The sequence below is a fragment of the Panthera uncia genome (genome assembly GCF_023721935.1).
Source record: "Panthera uncia isolate 11264 chromosome A1 unlocalized genomic scaffold, Puncia_PCG_1.0 HiC_scaffold_16, whole genome shotgun sequence".
NCBI classification, from domain to species: domain Eukaryota; kingdom Metazoa; phylum Chordata; class Mammalia; order Carnivora; family Felidae; genus Panthera; species Panthera uncia.
The window spans coordinates 60181591-60202050 of record NW_026057576.1 but is presented as its reverse complement, the minus strand read 5'-3'; the positions used below and the strand labels follow the sequence as shown (position 1 = coordinate 60202050).

General features: G+C 33.5%; 2 long non-coding RNA genes across 3 annotated transcripts in view; one reads left to right on the top strand and one right to left on the bottom strand.

Annotated features, from left to right (window-relative positions):
* LOC125933900 (uncharacterized) overlaps window positions 1–979 on the bottom strand; it is a 31177-nt gene extending 30198 nt beyond the window's left edge. For both annotated transcript variants that reach the window (XR_007461148.1, XR_007461147.1), the window contains exon 1: window positions 835–979. This is a non-coding gene — a long non-coding RNA (uncharacterized LOC125933900). The remainder of the gene's footprint in view (window positions 1–834) is intronic.
* The window catches only part of LOC125933902 (uncharacterized), a 245852-nt gene that overhangs the window by 4948 nt on the left and 220444 nt on the right, over window positions 1–20460 (top strand). The window lies entirely within an intron of this gene.

Here is a 20460-nt window from a genome sequence, read left to right as displayed (position 1 = left end):
TTATTTCTAGGTATTGAAGTTTCTTGAGGGTATGGTGAATGGTCTCATTTATTAATTTCATTTTGAATTATTATTATTTTTTTAAAGTTTATTTATTTTTGAGAGATAGAAACAGAGCGTGAGTGGGGGAGGGGCAGAGAGAGAGGGAGACACAGAACTTGAAGCAGGCTCCAGGCTCTGAGCTGTCAGCACAGACCCCAGCCTGTCATGGGGCTCAAACTCATGAGCTATGAGATCATGACCTGAGCCAAAGTCAGACACTCAACCAACTGAGCTACCCAGGTGCCCCAATTTTAAATTATTTTAATGATATATTGAGCTTCATTTGAATTCATTCAGCACACTTCATAAATTCAATTATTGATACCAATTGTTTTGGGCAGATTATTTTGAAATTTTTATGTATAGTATCTTGAGTCTGGAAAAATGACATTTTCATCTTTTCCTCTTTAATCTTTGTGTTCTCCATTTCTTAGTCTTGCATTATTGCATTGGATAAGAGTTAGTTTTAAAGACAAGTTGTGAGAATGGACATTTTGTTTCCATTCTTAGGGAAAAAAACCCTACCGTTGAATATATTGAATGCTGACAATTTTTGATAGTTACATGTAGGAAGCAGAATTCTATAAGGGTCCCAAGGTTTCTGGCTCCTGATATACTTACACCTCCCGTTTATTTTTAAAAAAGCACCCTAACTTTGTTTTAATCTAGTTTGCTAACAGATTTTATCACCAGTGAATGTTAAATTATATCACATTAGTTGTCTGTACCTCTTGAGATAATCTTTTTTTCATTTTCTCTTTATGTTTTGAGTTAAAGTTTTGTAACTCTTACCTTCTCTTGGAATTAAACTTCACTTGGTCACGAAACTTAAATTATTCTTTTCACATATAGCTTGATTCAGTTTGCTAATATATTGGTTAGGATTTTTCATCTATGATTATGATAGAGGTTGTCTGCTGATTCTCATTCTCTTGATATCCTTATCAGATTTTGGAATCAAGAATTTGCTGACCTCATAAAGCCAAGGGGGAAAGAAATATGTGTATGTGTATAATTTGGCAAAGAAAACATCTTGGATTTGATAATTAGAAATATTTAGTTATATATTTATGTTTTAGTAGATACTGGACTACCCAGTTTTTCTATTATTTATTCTGGTTGGAATGTTCTTTAATTTTTGTCTCGGCAGCCCATAATCTGTGAAAGCCAAAATTTGTGCTCAGCTTCTTAGCCCATTATCAGTTACTTTCTGTTGGAATTTCCAGCTCCCACTTAAATTTGGCAAATGCTTTGAAATAATTCCTTTCACATTTTCTATTGAACTATCAAATGAAAACAAAAATAAAATAAAATACTGCCTTATGTTAAAAAGTATATTCATTACAAAGAGTTTATCAGTAGTACATTTAGTTGTAATTGACTGTATTTCTAACCTGAACCCATGTTGGCTTGAACTAGTTTTGGTTGATGTTAATTAGTGAAGAAAAGCGTAATTAAAAAATTTTTTAATGATGATTTTTGAGAGAGAGAGAGAGAGAGACAGAGTGTGCGCGGGGGAGGGGCAGACAGAGAGGGAGACAAGGCATCCTAAGCAGGCTCCAGGCTTTGAGCCATCAGCACAGAACCCAATGCAGGGCTAGAATTCAGGAAACATGAGATCATGACCCGAGCCAAAGTCTGACGCTTAACCAACTGAGCCACCCAAGTGCCCCCAAAAGAGTAATTTTGTATCTCACCACTACTCTGCTTTTGTTCCTTAATTCTGGGAGAAGAGTGATTACCTGGACACATCCTCCACAATTAACTTTGCTACCTAAGCATCTCCAAATTTTCTTACTCAAAAGTTGTTTATTCATAAGAGCATTGCTCTCACAGTCAAGGGAACCATAAATTCCAACTGTGTGGGGTGACAACAGATGATCAAATAAATAAATGATGAATAAATCTTAGCAGATACCATCATGAATAGATTCTAAGGAACAAGGATTATATGTTCACTCTTCACCAATGCCTTAGCACTATGGAAGATCCCAGGATTACATGGAACCTCTGGGGAGACCAAGGTTAGGCTAAATTGACTGATAAACTCCTAAATTCATTGAGATTAAATTTCCACCAACTGACAATTTAAAGATTAAATTGGATTACAGAGAAGATTTTAAAAGTTACATTTTTGGACACTTGAGTTAGAGATCTATAATCACACCACACATATATGTACACACACAACTTGTTTTTATTATAAATATTGAATATAGCGTTTCTATTATTTGTGTTTTTTTCCAGTTAAATCCTCACAGTCTCATTTCCATTTTAGTACATATAGATCTGTATCATTCTTTTGAAATACCTCTAAGTGTTTTATAACATAGGCATAATATATTTTATCTAACAATCACCCTAGAGATGGGTGCTAGGAGCATTTCCTGTTTTTATTATCACAGACCATATTGCAAGATGTTTAGTAACTGCTTCTTTTATTTCTGTAGGAAAAGTGGATTTCTGGTCAAAAGGAATATGCATTCGTGACTATCAGATAATTCCCTAGATTCAATAAACAACTGATGATTGTTTTCCAAAATTTATTGAGAACTTCATTTTTACTATTTTTTCTGTAGTCAGTAATTAGCTACATTAAATCTAAACTAAGTTATATATGGAGAAAATTATTCTTCATTTCAGGTAAAATAAGAGGGACTTTATATTTTTACATACTGTGCTCTGTTTTAATAGTTAATCTTGGTCTTTTTAAAAAATTCTTCAGTTCTACAATTAAGGTTACTACTAAGCCTTTCAATAAACAGAGTTCCCTAATGACAGATTTCTAGTCTCAATAGTCTTCCTTTGCTCCAGGACATGTTACTAATTACATATCTTGTTTATTTAAATCTTTAGCAGCCTAAATAATACTTTCTAAGGAGATTAACTATGAACACCTTGAACAATAAGTTCTCAGCACAAGCATCTAATTTAACTTTACTAAATATTCACATTTTAGTTGCTTATAACTGGCAACTATCTGATGTTTCAAATGCTTCTTCCTGCATCAGTGTGAACGTCAAGATGTGATAAACTCAAACTTAACTAAAAATTTGTAAAATGATGATGTATTTTACCCAAGAATAATTTCTATTTTTTAGTTTTTTTTAATGTTTATTTACTTTGGAAAGAGAGAGACAGAGCGTGAGTGGGGGGAGGGACAGAGAGAGAGGGAGACACAATCCAAAGCAGGGTCCAGGCTCTGATCTGTCATCACAGAGCCCTACACAGGGCTCGAACTCAGGCACTCTGAGATCATGACCTGAGCCGAAGTCAGAAGCTTAACTGATGGAGCCACCCAGACACCCCTACCCAAGAGTAATTTCTACTTGTTATCAACTTCACAAATAAATATTAGATCTAAAATGAACATCTGTTTATGGTAAAGTGGCTAATAAAAAATGCCTGCAGTTAGAATGGAGGAAATATTTTCACATTTCTTCTAGCATTTTAATGAAAAGTTTATATGAAATATAGCAATTTTCATGAGGATATTTACATGCAGTGTTGTAAATTCTTGATTTGAAATATTTTGCTAAAATTTGTGTCCTCTTTTTTTCTGCGTAATCATTCATAATATAATTAAACAATATGAAAATGTTATTTTTGAGATCTACTTTATGAATGGAAACAATATTTCAAAAGATAGTATATTATTTGTTTGTTTCAATGCTGTTTAAGGATCACTTCAATTACTATAGTTACTATGCCAAATAAAGAATGACTTTGTGTTAAGATGAAACAGAGGCCATATCTCCATTGATCTCAGCAAATGTAATTCACCAAGTATTATAAGAAATAAACCTGCTGTCATGGAACAAGTTAAGAGAATAAGAGTGTTAATGATTAATAGTAAATATAGGACATAAAAACAAAAGTTCTGACATCTATACCAACCAGTTTTATGTGTTGGTGACAATTTAATTTTTGTATCAGTAAATAAGTGGAATAGTTCATCTTGTATGAGTGTCACATTCTCTTAGCTTACATGGTTGCTATGTACAATTTTATGTATGATTTATCAAATATTTAGTACTTAGATAGGAGCCTGAATAGGGAGATAGCATGGAGACTGTTCAGGATTGAGTCTGAGGAGATCCTGATCAAGACACCTGAGTAGAATTCCAGAAAGGACTATAGGTTGAAGTGTTTCTCATGTTAATAGAATAGTGCCTTTGTTTAGTAGAGTAGCTCAGTTAGTTTCAGATTTGAAGGAAAATAGAGTGAAGAAAATCTTTGTTATTTTCTGAAGCAAAGAAAAGTGTTTGAAATATGTAAGTTGGACAATGTCTAAGGAAGGGAATTGAAAATTAAACCTAAGGACAGAAAGTGCCAACACCCAAATTTTTAAATGTTAAAAGTGGAACTTCTTGGTTCATTATCACCAGAAAAGGACAGGCAGTACAGACAGTAAGCCAGAATATGCAAATAGAAGTGTCACAATGATCTCTTTTCTATGGAAATGGCCACCACAAAATATTTAGCTCATACATGGAAGATTTTGAAAAAAAAATAGCAAGTCAAGACTAAAGACCTGTAGAGAACAAAAACCTGAAGCTATCTTTTTACTCTTTTCTTTTTACTTTCTTCAATTTTACCTCATTATCCTTTCACCTTTACAAAAATCACTTTGCAATTCTCTCTGTTTTAGAACACTAAGTATGTACAGATAAAAACATCAAGACTTGGGAAAGTTTAAAGCCTTAAGACTCACAAAATATATGTATAAAAATCAAACTTAAAAAAAAAAAGTAATGGGAATTAGCTGTCTGACCTATTTTCTAAACTTTCTTTAATAGGGAAAAAAAGAAGTTAGCCAAGTGAGTAAGGTTGAGACCTTGAAAAGAAAAAATACTTTCATGTTATCCTCCCAATACCTATGCAGCATCAAGATAATGTGAAAGACTGATTAAGAGCATGATTTTATTCAGCTTTATTGCACAGGAAGAATGCCCTTTAAAGAGGAAGCCCTCAAAGAAAAAGAGGGGACCTAGAGTTTTATACAGACAGATAAACAAGGGAGTTATCTTTGAACTCATGAGAGTCCATGGACAGTAAGTTATATGGAGAAGGGTGGTTCTTTTGAGGTTAGCTCTTTTTGGAACACAAAAGTGTGGGAGGAGATGTTTTTTACCATCACTAATCCTTGGGAGCACAGAGCCCAAGTTAAATTCAATTTTCACCACTTTATATGACTATTAAATCTCTATTTAACTACAAAAGTACCTTTAACTGTATTGTCTATTGTTTTGTTCAATATTCATTGAATAAGGTCCCAAGTGATAAATTCCTTTTAAAAGTCATTTCTAAAAAATAATACTAATTATCCTGAGGAATTGATTTTTTCTTTTATTACACAACAAAAGTTATATAAAACCATTATAGTTTTATTTGTACCTAAACTGAGAGCTAAATTGAATGCTCAGTTACAGTGACTATATATGTATTCTCATATACATATATATCTATGACTCATATATATGATGGTATATATGGTTCTCTGTTATTCCTATAGTATTATTTATAAACATTCTGTATTAGCAGTTTTATTGTTTGAACATATTTTTAAACATCCTGATCTTTTTGGAGGGAAGCAACTTAGACACAATACACTTAGCTCAATGACAAAACAGTTCCTTATACTTTTATACCTGTTCAGATGTCAGCAACAAGCAAATATTCATGGAGATGAGAAAAGTAACTGATACTTGATTGCCTCCTGTATACCAAGTAAGGTTTATATACAGTATCTCATTATCTCTGTGAGATCACATTACCCTTAGAAGTGTAACTCAAATTGTGGCCTGAATTATTTTTGTAAACTGATAGAAAGTGCATATTCTCAGGCCACATCCCAGATTAAAAACAAAACAAAACAAAACAAAACAAAACAAAACAGTTAAACAAAACAAAACCCAACTTCTCTGGAATCTGTGGCTCAACAGGTTATCCAGGTGAGTCTTCTAAAACTAAAATTTGAGAAACACTACTTTATACCATTGTACTTTTCAGGAAAAAGTTCAGAAATACTAAGCAACCAGCCCAATTCCATGTTCTCTAGTGAGTTACAGAATGTGAGTGGTTAATGAAATCAGCAAACTTCCTTTTTTCATCAGAAACTCCTGCATCTCCTTTAACTCTCCACATCTAAATACACCAACCTAAATACATAAACTTGTACCCTTACACTCTCTCCCTCCTTTCACATGGGAAAAGGGATACAGTGTCTTAACTGTACAGAGCCTAGGGCTCTGTATTTATTTTCTTCTACTTTCTCTGGATGAACGTTATTGATTGTTACTACTTTTTTCTCTATTTTTTTCTTTATTGTGTATTATCGACATTTAAGCATATTTGAGATTTTCTCATAGGATAAACCCTATTTCACCAAATAGCACTGGCTATCACCCAGTTGCATAATCCATAGTTTGAGGAGTTATTTTGGATTCCTCATTCCATTCACTCATGTATTTAGTAAATATACATTGAACTATATGTTCAAGATGTTCTTATAAATACCTGTGTAATGTTTTTTCTCTAATTATTCCTAATCAGTTTCCATGTATCACCTTGCCATCATTAAGCTTATTTTTTTTTCAGCATCTAGAATGAAAAAAAAAGATAAAATCCATCATCACATTCTTAGCCTAAATTTTTTGAATATCATTCTGTTGACCTTGTGAGGAAGTAAATATTCTTGGAAGACCTTCTGTATTTGGTTTTGAATGCCTTTTTGTATTCAAAATTATCCCCATTTCTTCTTTCTGTCCAACTCCAATGGAATCCATTATTTAAAATCAGCACTTTATTTACCTCTAAATCTTCTCTCAAAATGAGAAAAAAAACCTTAAAAAATTAAAATGTGTTAAATATTGTATTTAGTTCATTATTAGGATGGTGTTTTAACCAGTTTAATAAAGAATCCAAAGAACAGATGTACTTACAGTTCAGGAATTTCAAAACGACTGTGAAAATAGACACAATAAAGGATGTTTACATGGTGATAGATGAAAGTCATTTGAACAGACTGTTGGACAGAATTTTACACATCTATTGCCAGTAATTATTTTTCACTGCTATCAGATACTTACAAGTTATGGAGTTGTAAAATAGTTCCAATGAAAGGAAAGAGTAACATTGAACAACCTTGAAGATTGTGTTGTACAGAGCACACAGAAAGTAATTTTTTTCCTACACCTAGTAGACTACCAACTCCAAAGAGTTACCCTGTCTGTTCAAAAGACATTTTCCTAAAAACTATTAAGGTGTGTTCCTTATAATAGATATAAAATTATTCATGAAAAATTAGATGATCTCTTCCAAATTTTTCCCTACAACCCACACCTCTCTTTTGAGATTTAAATCAATGTATCTAATTCCTCCATTAGATAGTCCATGTGCATACACACAGACACCTCAAATATAGCATTATCAAAACTTATGTTTCCATCAGAATAGTTATTTCTTTAGTATTCTAGACCTGTTAATGATTCTGTGTACTCACTGAGTTTATGTTTCAACAAACTACCTAGACTCTTAAGATTTAAATCTATGTATCATACTAGGTCTAGTTCATTTATAAGTTATTTTTAATTTATAGACTTAATATTGTTTATGTTATAGTACCTAGCATTTATATGGTAACAACTGTGAAATTTCTTTTTCTTTTTTTTTTTTTTTTAAATTTTTTTTCAACGTTTTTTATTTATTTTTGGGACAGAGAGAGACAGAGCATGAACGGGGGAGGGGCAGAGAGAGAGGGAGACACAGAATCGGAAACAGGCTCCAGGCTCCGAGCCATCAGCCCAGAGCCTGACGCGGGGCTCGAACTCACGGACCGCGAGATCGTGACCTGGCTGAAGTCGGACACTTAACCGGCTGCGCCACCCAGGCGCCCCACAACTGTGAAATTTCTATATGATACACATGATTCTGTCATTTTCTGCCTTTCAAATCTTACATAATTAGAAATCCTATTGATCCATTAAGCCCCATCTCAGTGATCTACTCTGTGAAGCTTGTCTTAGGTCAACCCCAGTCTACTCCACTCTTTACCCCCTTCCACACTAAGGGGGATGGCTAATTTCAACCTTTGTGCTACCACAATATTTGGCATTTGGCACATTTTGCTACTATGGTACTTCACATGCTTCACTGGAATTAATTTTGATTAAAATTCTGTTTCCTTGGGGCTCCTGGGTGACTCAGTTGGTTAAGTGTCCAACTTTGACTCAGGTCATAGTCTTGCAGTTGTGGGTTAGAGCCCTGAGTCAGGCTCTGTGCTGACAGCTTAGAGCCTGGAACCTACTGCAGGTTCTGTATTTCCCTTTCTCTGCCCCTCACCTGCTCGTGCTCTCTGTCTCTCAAAAATAAATAAACTTTAAAAAGTTAGAAAAAAAAGTCTGTTTCTTTTAGTAATCTGTAAGATTTCAGTAGATAGGAAACTTATACCTTTTGTTTTTGAAACTCAGGTTGCTAACACTACCACAAATCAATAAAAGTGAATAATATAATGGTGCAAATAAACCAATTTCTCTTACTTTTTAAAAAGAGAACTATCTATATTTACCTTCTGTTGGAGGATAAAAGTCTCCTTTACAGGATGATATAGTAGTAGGAAAATAAAAGTTAACCTACATTTTTTGAAGTTTCAAATTTTCTTTCAATCTCATAAACCATAATGATGAAAGAACATATATGGAGTTCAAGGTTGTGATTGGTGCCAGACCATGACCAACAGCTTTTTGCTTAAAGTGGGTCTGGTGAATGTTTCAATCACTACAGAATATAAGACATCAAAGGAGATTTTATCTTGAAATACTGTTTTCTAAACAGTACAGTCAAATGATTTATTTTTCTTTTTCAACAAAGTAGTATCAAATTATAGTGTAATAACACAGCATAGAGACATCTCTGATGGTGAGTGTCACCAAGTTTGTGGACTCATAGCTTTAAGAGCTAGCTGATGGCTTTGTTGCCTCCTAACCCATCTCTCTTAAAGATTGCGGAAAAAGTGAAAACTATAAACACATTTTACAGAAAATGAAATATTTTTTGAGGCAGAATGGCAGAATGTATTTGTGTTTTATAAAAAAAAAAAAAAGAAAAAAAAGTAAAACAAAACCATGAAAAACTAGACTTCCTAACAAGTTGGCTTTTCCCCATAGGTCTGACCACTGACTTGCACAAAGCAGAGTTTGACTGATTTTGTTCTCTATGTTCTTTTCTTCATTATCTTTGCTAGCACAGTCAAGTCCTTACTTCATCCTTCCGAACTTCAGCAGGAGTATAAGTTTTGTACATTTAGAAATTGATCAGCCTGTTTGGTCAGAGATGGAATAAGAAAATGTGATTTCAAACTCCATCAGCATTTTATGGGGTATATTGTCCAAAACATTAGTATTTGTGAGATTTCACAAATATTAGATAAAATTGAACAGGTTCCTTTTAGAGATTTTTTTTAGATTACTTAATCTGATGTGCTTTCCAAAGGTGGGAAGAGCACAGCTCCGCTTTTCAGTCATCTTTGATGATGCAACCCTTTTCTTAAGAAGCAATTCCAGACATTTTGTGGAGTGTAATAATAAATAATATTCTATCCATATAATCTTGTTTTGAAAAAAACAAAACTGTCTTATTTTTTAGTCTATAGTATTGTTGGTTTCTTATCATTGTTTCACCTTGTATACTTTTTGTTCAGATAAATAGAACTAGAATGATAAATATGATGTGTAGCACTTTACATGCACAGGTATGTTTTTCCGGTGTTCACTGGTTAATACTAATCGTGGCCAGGCTAATTTTTCTGTAGATTTGCCCAAAGACTTTTGGACTTGCTTTTCATGTAATCTGAGCAATCATTGAACTCACAATTGATCAGTGATCAAGTATAAACTACATTTTGCTGAACATTAGGAAAATATATATGTAGATAGAAGATAGAAAATAGTGAAATACATGGACAGATAATATTAATAGCTTTTAATTTATTAAGTGTTTATCATATAAGAGTATCACTTATATGATCTTATTTATTATTCAGAAGAACCATGGGCTAAGATACCACTATTACCTCCATGTCATAGATGAGAAGACTTAAAATTCTATAAGTTTGGTGATTTGACTGTAGCTTCCTAACAAGCAACAGAGCAAGACTGGGATTGAGGGCACTGACCCTGGAGCCCACACTCCCCAGTGATCAATGGCTGGGTTTCCCATACCAGCCCTGTTTAGAGGCAGGAATAATTGATTTAGGGCCTCAGCAATGAACTAGGTTTTGGAGTGGTTCAAGTCTAGTGCAAAACCATTGAAGAGATGAGACAGGATGCCTGCTGCCCAATTCACGTGGCATCCTTGATGTGAGAAAAGGAAACTCTCCTGAGTTGCCAGTTTGTTTCCATGTCTGTCCACAAGGAATTCTTGTTATGTGAAGTGGAGCAAGGGTAGAGATAAGATGAATATAGATTCCCCGTTCTATGAAATTTGGAGTGCTCTTTTAACAACCTTAGCTCTCAGGCTATTGGGACATTGCCAGAACGATGCAAAGTTCCAAGTTTTCGATCCCTTCTACAGGGCTGCCCCAGTACACTCACAGAGACTAAAGGAGTACTTCTTCAAACACTATGAGTAAAGGGACATCCCAGACAGTTCTAAAAGTTTGGTTATGGTTTTGAAATATGAACAAATCCTAAGAAAAAAATCAGGCCAACATTCAAAATTCTTTGTACACACTTTCCAAAAAAAATATGCTGGTTATCTAACCATCCCCAAAGAGAAGTTGGTTTCTATACAAATTTCTTCTGTTTATAATATTTTTCTAGAAGTTCAGGCTTTAAAAATAGTTGGTTTCTATACAAATTTCTTCTGTTTATAATATTTTTCTAGAAGTTCAGGCTTTAAAAATACTACAGTGTCTCATCAGTTATGAATACTAAACATTCTTAAATGTGAAACTTATAATGTTATCTTTTGAAATCAGTATTTTCCCAGTCTCCATTCTCTTTCAATTTATTCACTGTCCGAATTCTTAAAATAGTACTGTTGCTCCACTACCTTTTTCCGTCTCAACTTACAATAACTCTGTTATTCTTCCTCCTGCTAATTTGCTGAAACTACTGTCTTTGAGAGCTCAATTCACCAACGACCTACTAATTAACAAATTCAATGGTCTCTTCTAAGTTCTTACTCAACAAGACCTCTCCACGGCAATCAAAATCACAGACCACTTGTTCCTTCTTGAAAAGCTCTTATAACTGGAAGAAGAAAATGACTATTTCTTCCCCATAGAGAGATTTGGGAGAAAAATGGCCCTTGGCTAAGAATTTAATCAAGTACTTATAAGAAGTAATTTCAAAGCCTCCACCTGGTCTTAGTGTAGCTAAGGTAGCAGGCTGTAAGAGATATATGGGTCAGCATTAGCTCATTTGTTATTCCAGGTAGACCTGAAATAGCACATTTAAAAAAGGGAGGGTGGGAGGATGAAGGAAGGGAAGCATCACCGTACTGCCTAGTAATGAGACCATGCTAACTCCATTACAGTTATGTGAACTTGTGAGTTGAGGCAAGTGGAAAATTGTTTATATTTTCTGTTTAGATTTGGCACTATTTGAGAAGACTATGCATGTATACAGGTGCACATGAGAGAGACACACACAGAGAGATTTTCAATATATTACAATTGGAGAATTGGAGGGACAGAACATCTGTGATGCCATCTGACCTTTGGAAAACAACTGGAGGGTACAGTAAAGTGCTCAAGGCCACTCCTGAGTTGCATGAAGGAACTCTGATAAATAGGCAATTTCTCAGTATTCCATTAAGGCCCACATGTTATTCTAGCCTGAATGTGATGAGAGTAGTGACATTTAATCCGAGATGAGATCAATCTCTACAGATTGACTGTAGAGGAAGAAAACTTTGCTAAAACCAGTGTAAAAAACAAGGGGACATCAATAAAGATGATAAACTATTAATTTAGGTATTTGTCTCTTTTCTCTTTCAATTTTTGAACTCGTGGAATGGAAGTATTTTGCTTTATATTCTCTTTTAACTTCATTTTCTCTTCCAGGGAGGTCTGATATTGTTTATATGTTTACTACTTAATAAACATTTTAGAATTGAATTGAGCTAAACATACACATATATGCAGTAAATTAGTCATTCACTAAGTTTTATATTAACCTATATAAATTTATTATGTAAAATGAAAGAAATGTGAAAGTAGATTGTATGGACTATATTAATATTAAATATATGAAAATTATATGAAAATATAATTAAATAGTATAAGTTAATAGACAATGAAATAGTATAAGTTGCTATTTTTTTATTCAATTTATTGTACTTAAACAAAAACAAAAAGAGTTCACTCATGTCTCCTACCCCTCACCCTCTACCTCTGGAAACTACTCTGTTCTCTGTGTCTATGGCCAAGGACATTTATTTATTTATTTACTTACTATTTACAGATTGCACTTATAAGAGAGGTCATCAGAATATATGTTTTTCTTTGACTTACTTCAATTAGCATAGTGCCCTCGAGGTACATCCATATTGTCAGAAATGACACAATTTCATTCTATTTTTATGGCTGAATAATATTCCATTGTGTGTGTGTGTGTGTGTGTGTGTGTGTGTACCACATCTTTATCTAATTCATCCATCAGTGGACACTCATGTTGTTTTCATATCTTGACTATTGTAAATAATGCTGCAGTGAACATGGTGTACATGTCTTTTTGAGTCAGCAGTTTGTTTTCTTTAGATAAATACCAAAAAATGGAATGGCTGGATCATATAGTATAGTAGTTTTAATTTAAAAATTTTTGAGGAACATCCATACTGTTTTTCATAACGGATGCACCAATTTATATTTCCACCAACAATGCACAAGGTTTCTTTTTTCTTCATATTCTTAGAAACACTTACTATTTCTAGTCTTTTTGATAATAGCCATTCTAACAGGTGTGGGGTGATATCTCATTATGGTTATTATTTGCATATCCCTGATGATTAGTGATGTAGAGCATCTTTTCATGTACTTATTTGTCCTATGTATGTCTTTAGAAAAATGTCTATTTTCCCATTTTTTAATCCGATGGTTTGGGCTTTTTTTTTTTGCTATTGAATTGTAAACAGTAGGTATTTTTGATAGTGTTGATGATGGTAGAGGGAGAAAGTAGGACCCAAGTTAATATTTATTAAGTGCCTGTGAAATGTCACTTTACATATATATCATATGAAATATAAATAAATGATCTGAGATATACGTATGTTAATTTCAATTTGCCACTGAAGACTCCACAATTCGAAAATGATGAGTAAGTAGCTCAGGGAAGACAAATAAGTTTCAACTTTCTTGCAACTACCTGTCAATTTATTCTGGCTGTAGAGGAATGATGAAAAGAACCCTTTGGCTGTATCTCTAGTCAATAAGAAAGAATCCTCAGGATTAGCAATAGTTGCTTTAATCTCAGAAGGGAGATGAGGTTGTTCAGTGCCAAGTATTGTTATCATTGCACAAATCCAAAGTTGGAATGGAAGAATAGAAGTATGTGTATGTGTTTATTTGTGAGTGTGGGGGGAGAGTTGAAAGAGAGGGCTGGTTGGGATTTGAGCTCACATATGTCCTATTGTCACATATAATGCTCTTTCCATGCTACTATTAATTTAACTTTAAAATCTGAAAACAGAATTAATATACATTTTTGATGACTGTGTTATTAATGCCAGATATTGCTGAAAGGTGAGACTCAAGAAAAAATTCAAATTAAAAGCTTCTTAAGTAAACAATACCAAATAAAATGTATTTGCAGTAGGGCAGAAGCTGGAAAGGAGTCACTCCTTGGCTTCTTTCATTCTTGGCTTCTCAAGACAGATTTTATCATTTCTATATGTAAAGGTCTTTATGAGCTTGGGGATAAAAACAAACAAACAAACAAACAAACAAACAAACATGTAAACATTTTGACATAGTACCACTACATAGCCAAGAACATAAAATATCTGTTCCTGAGTTCAGCTGGTCTTTCCCTTTTAGGTGCTACTCAAACTTTTAAAAATTCAAGTTATATGTAAATTTCCCAGATGGAAAAATGTATTTAGTTCCTTTAGAATTTCCATCTATAGGTAAAGGTTTTACAAAATAAAATGTATTTACTGCTAAGTTACTAAGTTAAGTAGGACCTAAACATGGTCATTTTAAATGAAATAAGAACTAAAAGATGAAATGAAATACGAATGAGTTGAGGAAAGTGTGGCAGTGTAAATTCCCCAAATTACACTGTCTTTTGGTTTTAAGCCAACACTGTCATTGATGCTGTGATTCTGTCTTCCAGAGACTAGACATTTGGCACGGAGTGCTAGTGATTTGCCAAACTGGAAATGGGCATTCTAGACCACTTGTAGTTACTTAAGTGAATTCATAAACATGTAAAAGCAAACTAGTCTTTTTCTTCAGAATGTGAGCAGTGGATAAATTATGTGGTGGTTCTTTTTTACTTGCCCACCCCCTCCATGTTTTGTTTCCTTGCCCACTTGAGCATCAGGGATCAACCCCTATAGAAAGTATCACCAGGAATCCCATGCTGGCTGCGTTCTGATTAGGTTTAAAAATGGAAAGCAACAGCATGAGATTAGAGGACAGGAGTAAAGAGAGAGTATCTATTCTTATCTGCTTTGCAGATGCATTGTGTCCACAGCTACTTCTCTGGACAACGAGGGGCTGGATAGTCCTTCCTCACTAATTCAAGTTTCACTGAGAAATTAAAAATATTTCTGTCTTTTTTTCCTTCAAGTGTTCAGATAGTAACAGCTCCCTAACATGACTAGTGTCTGGATGCCTTACTAAATTGTATGTGCTCCATTAATCCTGCCTACAAGTCCTCAGCAATGTCTTCATATTAGCCATGTGGGACACATTTTATTCCCTTCCAGGAATGTCACCAATCCTAATTGTGTCCTTGTTTCTGGTAGCATTTTTCTTTTTGTATGCTTGTAAATGTGTTTGTTTTAATGCCCTGAGTTTTGCATCTCTAGTCCATACTCTATCCTTGGTTGTCAAGGTCACTCTATCTAGTTTGTCCTTCTCCATTCCTTCTTTATTATTATTTTTTTTTAATTTTTAATTTTTTTTAACGTTTATTTATTTTTGAGACAGAGAGAGACAGAGCATGAATGGGGGAGGGTCAGAGAGAGAGGGAGACGCAGAATCTGAAACAGGCTTCAGGCTCTAAGCTGTCAGCACAGAGCCTGACGCGGGGCTCAAGTCACGGACCGCGAGATCATGACCTGAGCCGAAGTCGGCCGCTTAACCGACTGAGCCACCCAGGCGCCCCATTCCTTCTTTCTTCATTCTTCTACTTTAACAGTAGTTTTCTATAGAAATTATTTTAACCTACCTGTTTTGTTAATACACCACAGGGTTAAAATGAATGATAATAGCTGGTAATAGATCAAAGTACTCCCTCCCAGGTAATATTTTTACATTTCTACTGAGCAGTAGTGATCTGCAGGGAAGAGGCCTGCAATTTAAGGAAAAAGATCAGCACCTGAGCTAAGCTCTGGCCTTAATTATTTCATACTGCAAAGATCTATTAAACACCTATTCTTTTATGTCAAGTACAGACACTTATTGATCTAAGACATCAAAAATGATTAATCACCTTAATTCACAGTATACTTTGAATGGATAATGCATAGCAGAATAAGGTTGCTGTGAAGACAAAGCAAGTAGTTTCTAACTACCAAAGAGCATTTTCAGAAAGTCCTAAAGACTCAACAACAATAAAAATTGTTAGAACTGATAAGAATTCAGTAAAGTTGCAGGATATAAAATCAACATACAAAAACTTGGCATTTCTATATATAAACAATGAACAATCTGAAAAGGCAAATAAAAAAACAATTGTGTTCACAATAGCAACAAAAATAATAAGATACTTAGAATTAACAGAAGATGTAAAATAGTTGTAACTGAAAATAACAAGACATTGATAAAAGAATAAAAAAGACAGGTAAATGGAAGACACCCCAAGTTCATGAGTTGAAAGAATTGATATTATTAAAACATCTATACCACTTAAAGCTATCTATAGATTCAGTGAAAACTCTATCAAAATTTCAATGTCATTCTCTATGGAAATAGAAAAAACAATCCAAAAATTCACATGGAACCACAAACTGCTCAGATAGTCAAAGCAATCTTGAGCAAGATAAACAAAGAGGGAGGCATCAGCTTCCTGATTCCAAAATATATTACAAAGCCAAGTAATAGAAATATTACTGTACTGACAAAACAAAACAGACATATAGACCAGTGAAACAGAATGGAGAACCCAGAAATAAATTTGTGCATTTACTTTCAATAGGTCTTCAAGAAGTGTGTCAAGAACACACAGTGGGGAAGGGATAATCCCTTCATCTAGTGGTGTTGGGAAAATTGAATATTCACATGCAGAAAAATGAAATTGGATCCTTATTTAACGTCATATAAAAGACATCAATTCAAAATGTATTAAAGACTTTAATGCAAGACTTGAAACCATAACACAGTGAGGAGCTTTTTGACATTGGTTTTGACCCCCCAAAACCACAGGCAACAGAAACAAAAATAAATAAATGAGACCTTATCAAACTAAAAAGCTTTTGCACAGCAAAGAAAAAATCAACAGAGTGAAAAGGCAACTTATGGAATGGGAGAAAATATTTGTAAACCATACATTTGATAAGGGCATTATATCCAAAATATATAAAGAACTTACACAACTCAATAGCAAAAACAAAACAAAGCAAAACAAATAAACAGAACAACTAACCCAATTTTTTAAAAAATGGGCAATGGACCTAAATAGATCCTTCTCAAAAGAAGACACACAGATGGCCAACAGTATATGAAAAGGTGCCTAACATTACTAATCACCGGGAAAATGAAAATCAAAACAATAATGATATATTGTTGCACACCTATTAGAATAGCTGTTATCAAAATGACAAGTGATAACAAGTGTTGGTAAGGATGTGGAGAAAAGGGAATCCTTGTACACAATTGGTAAGAGTATGTACAGTTGTTATGGAAAACAGTGCAGAAATTCCTCAAAAATGTTAAATAGAAGTACCACATGATTGGATAATTCCACTTTTTGGTTTATATACAAAGTAAATGAAATCAGTATCTCAGATACCTGCACTCCCATGTTCACTGCAGTATTATTCACAATAGCCAAGATGTGGACACAACCTAAATGTTTGTTGACTGATGATTTTATAAAGAAAATGTGGTATACAAATCTATATCTATATCTATATCTAGATATATATAATGGAGTATTATTCAGTCTTAATAATGAAAGAAATTTTGCCATTGGAACAACATGCCTGACCCTGGAGGACATTATGCTAAGTAAAATAAGTCAGATACAGAAAGACAAATACTGTATGATCTCACTTATATATCGACTCTAATATAGTCAAATCTGTAGAAGCAGAGACTAGAAAGATGGTTACCAGGGTCTGGGAGAGGGAGAAATGGGGAAATGTTGGTCAGTCAAAGGGTATGGTGTTTTAGTTATACAAGATGAATATGCTTTGGAGATCTAATATATAGAACAGGAGCTATAGTTAATACTGCATTGTATACCTCGCATTAGCTAAGAGAGTAGATCTTTCACCACAGGGAGCAAGTATAACTGTGAGATGATAGATGTTAGTTTCATTGTGGTATTCATTTCATAATGTATATGTATATCAAAACATGAGTTGTACACCTAAGTGTATACAATTTCTTCAGTCAGTTATATCTCAATAAAGCAGGGGGGGAGAACATTTCATTCTGTTTTATTCTCTTCCTTCTGTATAGGCTTTAATTTTTTAAAATTTCTTTTTATTACCACGCAGTGATTTTTTTTTTTTTGAATTTTGAGGGGTTTGACTAACATAGCTTATACGACAGTGCCTTTTTCCTAGTTTTTACCTAGAATGTGTGAAATTGAATTAAATTTTTTACAGCTGGTTTCAGTTGAAGAACATATGTTCTAAATCCTTTCTAACATGAAATTCTTAGGACTGTTTAATTGTTGCGCTACTAAATGTATTGATAGATTGACACCATATGCTCAAATGGTACTCCCTTTAGATAATACAATAAGCCTTGTTGGTATCTCTGGAATTGGCCAGAAATTTTGGGGAATAGTGAAAGGCTCATTCATTTCAAATTTATCATCAATCTAATATTTAATCAAATTTTCAATATTTATTTAAAACTGAATATTATATATTAAATCTGTTTTGGAGGGCTGTGACTATACTTAGAAAATAATAAAGGTTATAATTGGACGTTTTCATTTGACTTTTAGAAGTTAATATATCTTTTAAATTCATATTACCTAATTCCTATGGTAAGTTTATATGTTGGGTGGGTATATTGCATTTTCTAACATCTCAAAATAAGTTTGAAACCAAGGAAATAAATTCATATAAATCATAATGAGTTCATATAAAATGATTTTGCCTTATTAATACTGAAGAAGTTTTCATATGCTTCCTCAAACATAGCTGAAGTATCTGACCATTAGAACAACAATAAACTATTTTTCATAGTTTATTGATGTTTGCTCAAGTAGTAATGTGTAATTTTGCTCTGTGTGACAGTATTTTGTTATATCATATTAGTTCATTGGTTTTGAAATACTGGATGCTTTTTTAGATGGAAAATAAAATTAATAACATTTTAACCTAGATTTTGTATTTCTTTGCTACTCTCATCTATAAAGGTTGATAGTGAAATAGTTAAGTAAACACAAAGTTTCTAAGAAGAAGCACTGAAGTGCATATGATCTAACATAATGTGCTTCACAGAAACTAGAAATTGGATTAATACTGCTTGCTCATGCTTGAAGCACAGAAAATTGCTCAAACGCAGATGGATGAAGAGTGAAAATCTAAAAATAAAGTTCCCAGTGGAAATGAGGATTTTCACAGTTCAGATTGGTTTCTTCTAGGGTATAAGTCTTGGGACACAGAAGAAAACCTTACAATCATTGAATTTAAGAATATTGCATATATATATGTATATATACATATATACATATGTGTGTGTGTATGTATGTATGTCATTATATATGCATATTTAAAATCGTGTATATGTGTCAGGAGAGTAAGAGAGAGATAGAGGAAGGAAGGAGAGAGATACGGAAATCTGAAAGATTTCATAAATTTAAAAACAACAAAATTAACAAAATTAAATCTACTCTTTATTTGTAGCAAAGTGTTGTCATTTATTCATCTTCTCTATGATTTCTTACCTATTAACAGACTTCCAAAATTTAGCCTATTGTTTTGAATAAAAAATGCAATTAACCTTGACATCATTTTTGTTGTTTGTTTTAAGAAAATCTTGATGCTGTTCTTTTTATGGTTTATAGTTATTAACTTCTGGGGCTCAGGTGTCTAACTGATATAACTATAACATTTGCACATAAATCACCTCAAATGTACATAATGTTATAAATTATCATAATTATGAAAATATTAATTATGAATGAAAATTTATCCAAAGATATTGCATTGTGAATAGCATTGAAATACAATATCGGGATACCTGGGTGGCTCAGTCGGTTGGGCGTCCAACTTCAGCTCAGGTCATGATCTCACGGTTCATGAGTTCAAGCCCTGCATCAGGCTCTGTGCTGATAGCTCAGAGTCTGGAGCCAGTTTCAGATTCTATGTCTTCCTGTCTCTCTGCCTCTCCCCTTCTCACTCTCTGTATTACTGTCTCTCTCTCTCTCTTTCAAAAATAAATAAACACACACACAAAAAAATAAAAGAAATATGTTATTGACCAGAAAATGTGTGAAGTAATCATATTTAATATGTATGTTTTAACATAAAAAACAGGTATACATTATTTTATTGCACTTTATTGCACTTCTCAGATATTATGCTTCTTATAAATTGAAAGTTTGTGCCAACCTTGTGTTGAGCAAGTCTATCAGCACTGTTTTTCTAACAGAATTTGCTCATTTCATGTCTTTGTGTTATTTTTTGTTGATTCTTAAAGTATTTCAAACGTTTTCATCATTATTATATTTGTTATGGTAATCTGTGATCAGTGATCTTTGATATTACTATTGTAATTTTGGGGGGGAACCACAAACTGTGCTCCTATAGCACAGAAAACTTAATAAATGGAGTGTTTGGACTGTTCCCCTGATAAATCTTCTTCCATGTATCTGTCTCTCCTCAGGCCTCCCTATTCCTTAAGACACAACAATATTGAAATTAAGACCAATTAATAACACTACAATGGCCTCTAAGTATTCAAGTGCAAGGAAGAGTTACATGTCTCTCACTTTAAATCAAAAGCTAGAAATGATTAAATTTAATGAGGAAGCCATGTCAAACAAAAGCTGAGATAAGCTGAAA